Here is a 13158-nt window from a genome sequence, read left to right as displayed (position 1 = left end):
ATCAAGGGCCCTCAAGGGGCAGCATGAAAATACATACAAATAATGTACATATACTAATATACATATACAAGTAAAGAAAGAAGTGATTACATAACACATAGTTATATACAAATACAGTGTCATATATTGTTCAAAATAAATTTTCCAGTTATATTTAGAATGGATGGCTCTTCAGAACATAGTATGTAAATGAATTTTTGTTCATCATTGAGTTTGGTAAAAAAAAATTAACTGTTTTTTCTATGAATCTATGTAGTTTCAGCGGGAAATGTTGGGTAGAGTGTGAGGTCTAGTATTCCCTTTACATAACCTATATACAGATCTTGTACTTATAGATCCTAGAGTACAAAATGAGAGAAAGTAGAGAGCACAGGTTTACATAACCTATATACTGTACAGAACTTGTACTTACAGATCCTAGAGAAAATGAGAGAAAGTAGAGAGCACAGGTGGCTCTCTGGAAAATGACACTATTTCTTGGATTGTTTTTTATTTATAGTTTGGTGAACTCCAGTATGTGGAGGTACGGGGTTTGCCATCCCCTTGGTTGGATTGTTTCATTTTTGAGGTTCCAACCCACAACAATCTAAGGTCACACCCCTTGAAAATTTTATGGATCAACACACACACACCCTCCTAAAAAAAACAGCCTGTGAAGTTTCCGTCATATAAAACTATTTACTTTTATCTCTTTCTGATGTCGCAAATGGGTTTGAAAAGGGGGCAGCGAAAGGGGTGCGTGAAACCATTATTTTTTTTTTCAATCTCTACCCAAAGTTATCGTTCCTTACACTTACATATACCCTCTGTCAACGTCTCGAGGGTTATATATAAGATTTTTGCAAAACAGTACGTTATATATTTTTCAATATTATAGTTGCATACCAGTTTTTTACCCCAAACTGTGACCGGTATGCAACGATTGTCAGACTATATTTACCCCTGACTTTCACACAGGTGCTTGAGGACAGGACCCCCCCCCCCCCCCCCCCCCCCCCCCCGATATAGACCCCCGGGCTTTTTCGACTTTTTTTCATAAATCATCTTTTTATAACATATTTGTAATCTAACCTATACCATCGATCCGAAAAATTACCTAAAATAAACGTTTTATAAAAATTCGTAACCCACTCTATATATAAATATATAGAGTGGGTTACGAATTTTTATAAAACGTTTATTTTAGGTAATTTTTCGGATCGATGGTATAGGTTAGATTACAAATATGTTATAAAAAGATGATTTATGAAAAAAAGTCGAAAAAGCCCGGGGGTCTATATGGGGGGGGGGGGGGGGGGTCCTGTCCTCAAGCACCTGTGGACTTTCAATGTTTTGAAAGAAAATGATTCTGATGAATTTTTCTTTTAGAGAAGAGCAGATAATTATGACGTCATTGAAAGAATATTTTTGAAGTTTCTTATGAAATCGTTCGTTTTCAAAGAAAGAAAATCCCAAAAAACTCTATCGAATGTGTTTGGCCATTAACAATAAAAAGCAACATATTTACGACTGAAATCTCTCTTCAGTTGAACTTTAACTTATTTCAAAAGGGTAGTCTTAGTTTGATTATGGACAATGTTTACTGCTGCAAAGTTTTGGTTATATAACAGTTAAACCCACCTAAAATGATGTTTATTTTAATCAGCAATTTAGTAACTGACTTCACGAATTATTAGCAAGCAAAGCTCGCGTCGCAGGAAGCGAACTAGCTCATAGTCTCGATCATCCAGACTACAGCTGAAAAATAATTAGTCGAGTTCCCGAGACCTGCGGCACAATCGCCAGGCTTCGGAAACCGAGGCTAAATAAATGATGGGGATTACCCAAAGTGCTTTGGAGGACACCTCGTGCATTATGCAAACTTCTCCCCTGCTTTGAAAAAGTCGAATCTTGGATGGTGTATTGCAAGATTCACTTAATATAATAAGCTCTGCTATTGAAGCGAAGATAACGAACAGTGATCAATCTCATAAATCCCGTGAAGAGTAGGGCAAACACGGACCCCTGGACACACCAGGTGGGATCAGGTGCCAAGAAGGAGTAAGCATCCCCTGTTTATCGGGTCACATCCGCCATGAGCCCTCTATCTTGATCAAATAAACGGCTCAGGTAATCCGGTGTTGTATAGCAGCCTTTCCCCCATAGTAGCTTTACACCCCCCCCCCCCGGAAAAATGGGTATATAGTAGCCTTTCCCCCTAGGTGAAAGTCTACTATATAGTAGATCTTCCCCTATAGCAGGGATACCCCCTCACGTTTTTGGTTTTGATTTAAGAAAACAGATTATGGAAAGTCAATCGGACTTTGTACAACAAATATTGATATTGCATAGATCTGAGTATCGAAGAATGTATGTGGCCGATAGTTTGAATGTTGATAAATGTATTTTCATAGAGATACATTTTAGAGATATAATTAACGGTATTACTGAGAAAGTATAAAACATACGAAATTATATAAATTCATAAAAAGCATTTTGTGAAAACAAAGAGTGAGCCCACTTCACTTACAATGTATCAGAATAAATCTTTATGTTCAACGATGTTCTTCAGTCTTAATTGTATCGATATCTTGAATTAACAAGAGGCCAATAGGCCTTGACGGTCACCTGAGCCCATGCATGGACCTGTTTGAAAGGCTCTTATATACAAAAGCATTCAGTGTTCAATATCTCAATATGTTTTGGCAGATTAATAGACGGAATTTCATACACCACCACCACCTCCAGCAAAGTCTTTCCCCCAAACGTATTACTCGCGTAGGCAGCATATTGATCACCTCATCTTTCATCTTTTTATTTATCTAGTTTCATATAACATCAAAAGAACTAGACATAAGGTTTTAAGCATTATAAACATTAAATCTCCCTTGACCATTTTACCCCCCCCCCCCTCCTGAAACCCTGCAACCTGGTTTACAAAATAAACAATTTTGTTAGATCATGAAATTTACAATTTTGTTAGAGGTTTCCTTGCCCATCATTACTATATGCTCAGTTTGTCTGTTATTTGCCTAGTAGTAGAGAAGATTTTTGAAGGAATTGTCACTATATGACTAATATGGCCACGCCCTAACACAGGAATCCTTGCTCCGAGGGTAATGAAATTTACAATGTTGGTAGAGGCTTTCTGGCTCATCATTACTATATATTCAGTTAGTCTGCTATTTGCCTAGGAGTAGAGAAGATTTTTTAAGAATTGCATAAATTTTACAGTTTTTACCCCAACATTTTTACATTTTCTGATTCCCTTCTCTTACAGATGTTACATATCAAATAGGGTAAAGATTGGTCCAGTAGTTTTTGAGAAGTTGTTAACGCTGGACGGACGATGGACAATGGACCAATAGCAATAGGTCACCTGAGTGAGCCAGGTGACCTAAAAATCTTTATTATAAATGATATTTATAAGATGTTATACTGAGTTCATTTAGACTTTAAACTGTATCGGAGAACAGTTACGTAATTTATGTTCCAAAAACGGCTCCTCAAGTAGCAAGGTATTAGCATTTTACAAGGAGACAAAATAGGGAGAAAATTAGTGAATCTCTTATATTCACCTTTAGATGAATATTTATCGGATTTCCAGTTGCATTCAAGAAATGAGTTTAAAACACTCAAGAATAGTCGCTTTTTCATTTTATTTGTAAAAGAATATTAACAAAATAAAATCCACAAATCAGAGAGAAACGCTCATGAATGTATGTGCAGGATTGCAGTTTTAACACTTGAATCATTCTATCCTACAATTTTATAAAATTGTTATATGAAACTTAAAAAGTAACGAGAGGCCCATAAGTAACATTGCTCACCTGGGCAGCAGGTCCTAGCAATAAATAAGCTTGAGCAAAACTATCATTATACTAGTACTTTGATTCAGAAAAGAATTCAAAGGTAACGACAAAAAATTCATTATTTGATTATCATATCCCCCTGTAGAGGTCCTATGACCCTTCATTTAAACATATTTAATCTAAGAATGCTTTGTGCCAAGCTTGGTTGAAATTGGCCCAGTGGTTTTGGAGAAGATTTTTAAAAGTCGTCAATGCATTTTTACTATTTCGCTGTTATTGTGGCCCTTTATTTAAATAACATTGAATCCCCATTACCCCGGGTAGCTTTGTGCCAAGTTTGGTTGAAATTGGTCCAGGGGTTCTGGTGAAGAAGTTGAAAATGTGGAAAGGTTACAGACGGACAGACGACGGACAAGAGGTGATCAGAAAAGTTCAGTTGAGCGAGCTAAAAACGTTTTAGGAATGCATACTAACAAGAGGCCCATGGGCCTAGAATCGCTCTTCTGATACATTGTAAAACAGGCAAAACTTCTCACTTGGCAAGATTCATCAATTAACAAAGTTTGATGATATTAAGTCAAATATTACCTGAAAATTTAAATGTAACTGTCCAAAAGTAGGTCACGGTGACCTACTTTTGGTCGACACACTGAAGACTCAAGATGCATCAACTGACAAGTCAAATAGTATTCAAATATAGTCGTCAAATTCCAAAAGAAGGACACAGTGACCTACTTTTTGGTCGACACACTCCAAAGACTCAAGATGCATCAACTGACAAAGTTTGATAATTGAAGTCAAATAGTATCTGAAATATTCAGTTATAAACGTCAAATTCCAAAAGTAGGTCACAGTAACCTACTTTTTGGTCGACACACTCTGAAGACTCAAGACCCATCAACTGACAAAGTTTGATGATTGTAAGTCAAATAGTATCTGAAATATTCAAATATAGTGGTCAAAATCCAAAAATAGGTCACAGTGACCTACTTTTTAGTCAACACACTCTGAAGACTCAACATGCATCAACTGACAAAGTTTGATAATTGTAAGTCAAATAATAGTATCTGAAATATTAAAAATATAGCCGTCAAATTCCAAAAGTAGGTCACGGTGACCTACGTTTTGGTCAACAAACTATGAAGACTCAACATGCATCATTTGACAAAGTTTGATGATCCTAGCTTTCATAGTGTCCAAAATATGCATTGAAAATGTGAAATTTGAATGTCTGCAAAATTCAAAAAGTAGGTCACTGTGACCTACTTTTTTTTTATAAATATGTTTTGAGGCCTCTAGACGCATCAACTTACAAGGTTTGATGATTCTAAACATCTCGGTATCTGAAATAACAACCTAAATTGTATGAATAAATGATTAGCCATAAAATTCAGAAAGTAGGTCATGGTGACATACTTTTTACATGACGCAGTTCAGATTCCCATGATCCATCAACTGACAACTTTTGATGATCATAGGCTCAAAAGTGTCGAAGATATGCATCAAAATCCATTTAATAATGATTACCTGCGAAATTCAAAAAGTACGTCACCATGACCTACTTTTGAGACAACATAATATTAGGTCCTAAGATGCATCAACTGACAAAATTTGATGATCCTAGTCCTTATCCTAAGAAAAATATCAAAGTTTTAACAAAACAAAATTTAAGGTCAACTTTGAAGTAACCTCGAGACCACACCCTTTGCCCCAGGATGATGCCTTGAACATTTTTTTTTATCTACAACCTATCCTCATCCTTATGCATAAGTTTGGTGATAATTTGCCCAGTGGTTCTTGAGAAGAAGATTTTTTAGCAACCACTACTTTTGTTTGCATTTTCCTAATTATCTCCCCTTGTTAAAAGGTCACAACCCTAGTTTGAGTACAAATGAAAGCCCTTGGGCCAAGAATACCCTGTGACAAATTTGAGAAAATTGGCCAAGGGGTTCTCGAGATATAGCCCTTTTTCCAAAAAGTTGACGAACACTGCACACCGCACGCCAGACATATGGCCATATGATTAGCTCTTTGAGCCTTCGGCTCAGAAGAGCTAAAAATCAAAACTTTTCCAGATTATTCTTCGTATAGGAATGAAATGTGATGACGTTGACCATCTGTCAGATTCAAAATAAATTCATCTATGAAGAAATTTTGTAAACAAATATGTATAAATCAAAGTACTGGCAGTATAGCTGGGACTGACTTGCACCTCCTGGGTTAATTACGATTACATCGATAGCACGTTCACATCTATTAATCCACCAATGACCCGAGAACAGTTGGGGGAAAAGTTTCCTCTCAAAAAAATCTAATTCAATTGAAAAATCCCACTTTCCCCTAATGAGGTGTAGAGAATCATGTCTATCGAGGGAGCGAGTTGATTCCTTAGTAGCGGCAATTTAGAATCAGGGGTAGGCAGAATTGTACAATTTAAGTTTACTCCACTATCTATAGGAAAAGTTTTTGTGTTAATCAATTGGAGAGAGACAATTTTGATTCCTCGAACGATAAATACATGTACTTATCCGTTTAATTAACAAATTCTGAGTTGCCTAAATAGGTGGTGTTTTAAAAGCACGAACTATTCTGATTTTACATTCTAAATACGTATATGATTCTTTTACATAACATTCGACTGAATGAAACGATGTTTGTTGAATTAATATATATTTCTAAAAAAAATGCCAATCAACGGAATTCGGAAATTAACTATCCATTTAGAATATAAAAGAAATGAACAGCCAAAAAAGGATTAATTTCAGAATGAAAAGAATATGTATGGGAATGGCCCGCCGTAAACGTAACTGGAATGAAAAGAAGGGGGAAATCTACTATATAGCAGGTTTTCCGTGGGGGTCATCTAGCTATAAAAGGGGGAAAATCCTACTATATAGCTACATTTCCGTGGGGAAGATCTACTATTTTCCGGTGGAAAAACTACTATATAGCCATTTTTCCGGGGGAAAAGATGGTTAGGGGGAAAGACTACGATACAACACTGAACCGTAGTCAAAACCAGAAGGGTCGTCAAACACACCAGCCAGCATTAGCCTTAACGACAGGTTGTATTTGCAACGAGATCATTACGTAACAACCATACAGTTTGCAAAATGCTGACTTCAAACGAAATTGTTAAAAACCCTTTAACATCAACTTGTCAGTAGTTTGCCTTGATTAAAAAAAATATCATATGCATAACATTCAACTGATTCGATACGCAAGAGCTTGTTCTGCGTGTGATAAGTTTTTAAACCGAGGCAGGCCACTGACAAACAAGTTGATGTTACAGGGGTTTCAAAAGTAGCATTTCGCAAAATCTATGGTCGTTATGATGATCTAGTTTGCCAATACAACCTATCAATGGGTCAAATGCTAGTGTGTTTCATAACGGATTTTAGACTGTTTTTGGCACACTGATTTGACCACGGATTACTCCGTTTACCTGATCAAGACATAGGTCTCACGGCGGGTGTGACCGGTCGACAGGGGATACTTCTCCTAGGCACCTGATCCCACCTCTGGTATGTACAGGGGTCCATGTTTGCCCAACTCTTTATTTTGTATTCCTTGTAGGAGTTATGAGATTGATCACTCTTCGTCACCTTCACCTTTCATTTAACCATTGAGTATATATCTTTGCTGGTGGATACTCTGTTCCCGAGGATACTTGTCGCTCAATGTATGTTCTTCCCTGAATATAAACAGTAACGAGATAATACTGGCTAACATGTCGCTCAGTATGAAAAGATGTCACTCTTTGGACCCTATAAGGGACACAGGATCTAACAGAATGGTTGGTGTCCCTCGGATTATCCTTCGAGATATCAAACATTTGCCATATACAGTACGTACAGTCGCTAAATAGTCAGCTTTGGTACAGAAATGAAAATGCAATATACCCAAATTGAAGAAAGCCATGGCCCATTAATACATATTTTTTTATTATTCCTTTTCAGATCTCATGTGCGCGACTCAATATGTTCTGTAAAAAAAAATATAAATCTTGTGATATATTCATAACTAAAATTTCATTTACTAGTATCTCTCACCAAACTTGGTGACGTCTCCATATGAATGAAAAATTCTCGAGCGAGACGTTAAGCAAGATACAATCAATCAATCATACTAGTATCTCAACAGATTCTGTATCAAACACTTTGAAAATCTGACCTGTAAATCTTCCAACGTTGTATACGCTATTGAGTGTAACCTAGAATACCCGGACACATATTTCAAATAAATAATGATGGTAACTTACTTCTCAATAAACATTTTAATTCCCCTGACCACCTCAGGTCAGGATTAAAGGGGAGAAAATACCATCATACAAACAATAAAAGGGGAAGATAAAGAAAAAGAGTTGGGCAAACACGGATCCCTGGATATATCAGAGGTGGAGTAAAGTAAAACTTTTACGGTACCAATTTTGATGCGCCAGATGTGCATTTCGACAAATAATGTCTCTATAGTGGGAAATCCAAAATAACAAAAAACCTGTAAGAACTATATATATATATATATATATATATATATATATATATAAAACCAGTGCCACAGACTGGAGTCGAATTCATCTAAGGATCAGAGCTATGCATGAGGGAGATAATCCTTAATTTTGAATTGAATATCTAAATTTTATCACAGCAATTAAATATACATGTACATCCGTATTTTCAAGCTAGTAACGAAGCATCTCCTGTCGACCGGTCACACCCGCCGTGAGCCCTATATCTTGATCAGGTAAACGGAGTTATTCGTAGTCAAAATCAGTGTGTCAAAAACGGTCTAACAATCGGCAAGAAACACGTCAGGCAGCATTTGGCCAAGTGATAGGTCGTATTGGCAAACTAGATCGTTATAACGACCATAGAATTTGCGAAATGCTGATTTTAAACAACCCAACTTGAATTACTCTTTTTCGTAGGGAACAAGAAGATCACTGGATGAGGACTCTAGGTACTAACGTGAATGTGATAGGACGTTTTCGAAATACACAAAAGACAAAAACGCAGTAATGGACATCATTCATATAAAAGACCAAATATATATGATGTTACGCTTGATTCACTTTTATGTTACGCCATCAGACAATTAAGTCCACGTCATATTCGCACAAAACTTTATTCTATTCCATTGAGAGTTTTGAATACGTTATTTTTTGAAGAAGCCAAAGCTATTCCATGCTTGGATTTTTCAACACAAGGATATATAGACTGAACTCTATGATTATGGATATTGCTCTTTAAACCACTACGGGTCATGAATAATATTCCTTCCGAATCATGCCACTCAAATATACAAACAAAGGAATAAATGCCGTCAACATAAGCAACCTTCTTCGTCATAAGAGAGTTCAGTCGTGTATTCCAAAATATTTCAAGTTCAAGTACACAGCCTTTATTTCCTACAAATATACCCCTACTATAGCATCCAAACCTTTTAATTACAAACTTTGCAGTGCCTAGATATATAGACCATCATGTTGTACTTAATCCACCTACGTGTTCTTGTTCTTCGCCTCCTTTCAACTATAGTCCAACTGAACATGTCATTACTGTTGATGTTGATATACTTGTAGTTGAAAATGAGGAAATCAAATCACTTATTTTAAAAGGTCCTAAATTAAGAGAACCTCGGTCTATCAATTGGTAACAGAACTTCTATTCACCTCTCTTATGAATTATGTCGAGGATTATGCCATACGATGGGCTAAATATGAAAAAGAACTTGATACCTTGCCAGAATGGACTAAAAGAGGAATATTAAAATCCCGTATAATTAGATACATCAAAAGTACGTACCATCTATCCTTCTGTGTTTAGTAAACTAGAAGTGGTCAAAGAATTAGATAGATTACATGCGGAATATATTTTGGTTCCAGCTGACAAAGCTAGTAACAACATTGTCTTTGTTTGTAAGGCTCATTATTACAACTGTATTTTAAACGAACTTGGCATTAATTCCACTTTTGGTAATCGTACTTATACTCCAACTGCCCCTTCAAAAGATGAAATTCTTCAAAACCATGCATCAGTTTTAGACACATTTAATATCCCAGTCAATGGGATGGATGAATATGATTTAACGTACCTATACTGGATTCCTAAACTTCACAAAGACCCTTATAAAGAAAGATACATTGCTGGATCGAGTTCATCTTCTACCAAGCCCTATTTTTACTCCAAATACAAATGCACAATACACTGTGCGACAACATATTCCCGAAGTGGCGTAATTCAATTGTGGATTCTAAAAAATTCTAAAGAACTTTTAGTAACCTTGAAATCGCCAAGCTTTTCTCAAATCAACAACATCAAAACGCATGACTTTTCTACACTTTATACGACCATTCCTCACGATAAATTAAAGACTAGACTTTTTGACATCAGTTGTTTCTTCAACAAAAATGGAAAACAGAAATATTCATATCTAGTGATGGGTCATCCAAAATTCACTTTGTTAAACACCACTCTGATTCCACGCACAAGTACTCTTAAGTTGACAAAAATATGCTGGAGTTCCTCATTGACAATATCTTCGTAGTCTTTGGTGATCAGGTCTTCCAACAGCCTGTTGGGATTCCCATGGGTACGAATTGTGCTCCTTTGTAACCTGATCTGTTTTTATACTCTTATGAAGCAGGATTCATTCAAAATCTACGTAAGAAGGAAAAATTTCATGCTGTGGCCTTCAATTTGACATTTAGATATATCGACGACGTTGATTGACGTTTTATCTAGGCCTATAACTATACTAATTTTCATTCATATATCGATATATCCCTGTGAACTCGAAATAAGACACTACAGATTCGTCCACTTTTGCTTCTCAATCGTCAATTAACTTCCCATATGTATGTAACAATATTCCATTATTACCTGCATATGGTATTTATATCTGTCACCTGATTCAATACGCAAGAGCTTGTTCTGCGTATGGTCAGTTTTTTAAATCGAGACATGCTATTGACAATCAAGTTAATGGTACAGGGGTTTCAAAAGTCTCGTTTAAAGCAATGCAAGCTGTAACTGACGGTAAATAAATTGAAAAATAAAAGAACAAATAGTCAACATATTTGTGATTGAATATATATCACTTTATAGAATCAGAGTGAATTTGAAGCAATAAACCCGTCAAATTAGCAAAATATGTGAATTCATGAATTATTGTCATCCTGTCAGTAATTCCTGCTCGTAATCTCCGATGTGCATTGACCTTGGAGGTCACCAGTTCGGAAAAAGTGAAAGAGAGGCACTGAGCACGTGTTAGATTTGTAAACATGTTAACATGCCAATTTTATAGAAAATTCACAATCAAAATTTCATTTTTGAGTGACACATTTGCGTAATTATTACCTTTTTATGCTCCCCTTCAAAGAAGAGGGACATATTGGTTTGCACCTGTCGGTCGGTCGGTAGACCACATGTTGTCCGCTCAATAACTTGAGAATCATTCATTTGGTGATAATGATATTTCATATGTGGGTTGGTTATGAGTAGAAGAGGACCCCTATGGTTTTTCAGGTCAAAAGGTCAATCTACTCTGGACATAGGAATATAATGTCTGCTAAATATCTTGAGAACCCTTTGCTTGAAAGACATCAAACTTGGCACACTGGTACATCCTAAGGAGTAGATGACTCCCATTGATTTTGGGGTCATATGGTCAAAGGTCAAACTGGGCATAGGAATATACTGAGCATTCAATGTTTAGAGAACGCTTTGCTTGACAGACATCAAACTTGGTACACCAGTACATCTTCAGAAGAAGATGATCCATATTGATTTTGAGGTCACATGGTCAAAGGTCAAACTGGACATAGGACTATACTGTCCGTTCAATATCTTGAGAACCATTTGCTTGACAGACATCAAACTTGGTACACTGGTACATCTTCAGGAGTTGATGACCCCTATTGATTTTTAGGTCACATGGTCAATCCACTCTTGACATAGGAAGATATTTTCTGCTCAATATTTTGAATTGATGATACTACTCTCAATTAAATGATGTGTGTATATAACCCTTTTCAATTTTGCACCGGGGGGGATATGTGTTTTACAAACATCTCTTGTTACATTTATAAAGTATTTCTAGTCATTCATGAAACAACGTAATACATGTATTTTAAAACAAACGACACGTGTAGTTACTCGCGTCAGTTTCCGTCTATGTATAAGGCATCGGTCTCAGCAACCCGATTATGTTCGGCAATCATCGTTCCCATGTCCGTGTATACGACACAATGGCGGTTTATACGAAACGCTCATTGTAGGTATGCTCTCAAACTATATTCCCTTGTTTATTTTGCTGCATTTTTCTTCAGATCTTTGGGATTATATTTGTTATACCGGTAGGTGTTACATGTATGTGGTGCATAATTGGATAGTTGAAAAAATACCGTCAGTTATTTACAGTTTGTATTGCTTTAAAGTCTGCATTTCGCAACCTCTGTGGTCGTTATAATGATCTAGTTTGCCGATACAACAAAAGGTCAAATGTATCTTCACAAGTCAAGGATTGTTGATTCGTTAGCTCGCACTAACCCTTGACATCAGTCACTATAGAAAAGTTGTGCTCATTAGACCACGATTGATTACGCTTCGTTCCTCCGTGAGTGGTTAGAGCATCGCGCTCAAAATCACACGTCCTCTCACCTCTGTCGGCGCGGGTTCGAATCCCGCTCGCGCCGGTAAGTGAGAAAGTTTCCCAGTTTACTTTCAGAGGGTCGGTAGTTTCTTCCCAGGTACATTGTATCTAGGTTCTCTCTTCCACCAATAAAAATTGGGCGCCACCAGATAAATGAAAAATTGTTGAGTGTGGTGGAAAACATCAATCAATCTCTCCATCATGATGGAGAGAGTAACGAAGCGTGTTTCCGACGATGTGACTTGTGAAGATGGGTCAAATGCTGTCTGACGTGTTTCATGCCGATTGTTAGACTGTTCTTGGTACACTGATTTTGACCACGGATAACTGTTTACCAGATCAAAATATAGGGCTCACGGCGGGATGCTTACTCCTAGACACCTGATCCCACCTCTGGTATATCCACTATCCAGGGGTCCGTGTTTGCCCAACTATCTATTTTGTATTCCTTATAGGAGTTATGAGATTGATCACTGTTCGTTATTTTCACCTTTCATGTTCCGATTGCACCCACGCCACTCCTTGATCACCCATCCTTAGAATCGTCTGAGCACTGTCAACAACTTGAAACATGCGAATTATCATTGTGTACTAGCTGTAGTTAGACAAGTTTGAAGGTAACAAGCAAAGAGTAGTTATCTATTTATAACCAAACTTTTGCACGTTTTGTTTCTGTTGATAGTGCCATCACTAGAAAAGAAAAGAAGAAAAATAG

This window comes from Ostrea edulis, chromosome 3, assembly GCF_947568905.1.
Source record: "Ostrea edulis chromosome 3, xbOstEdul1.1, whole genome shotgun sequence".
In the NCBI taxonomy this organism is placed as follows: Eukaryota; Metazoa; Mollusca; class Bivalvia; order Ostreida; family Ostreidae; genus Ostrea; species Ostrea edulis.
This window is presented reverse-complemented; position numbering follows the sequence as displayed.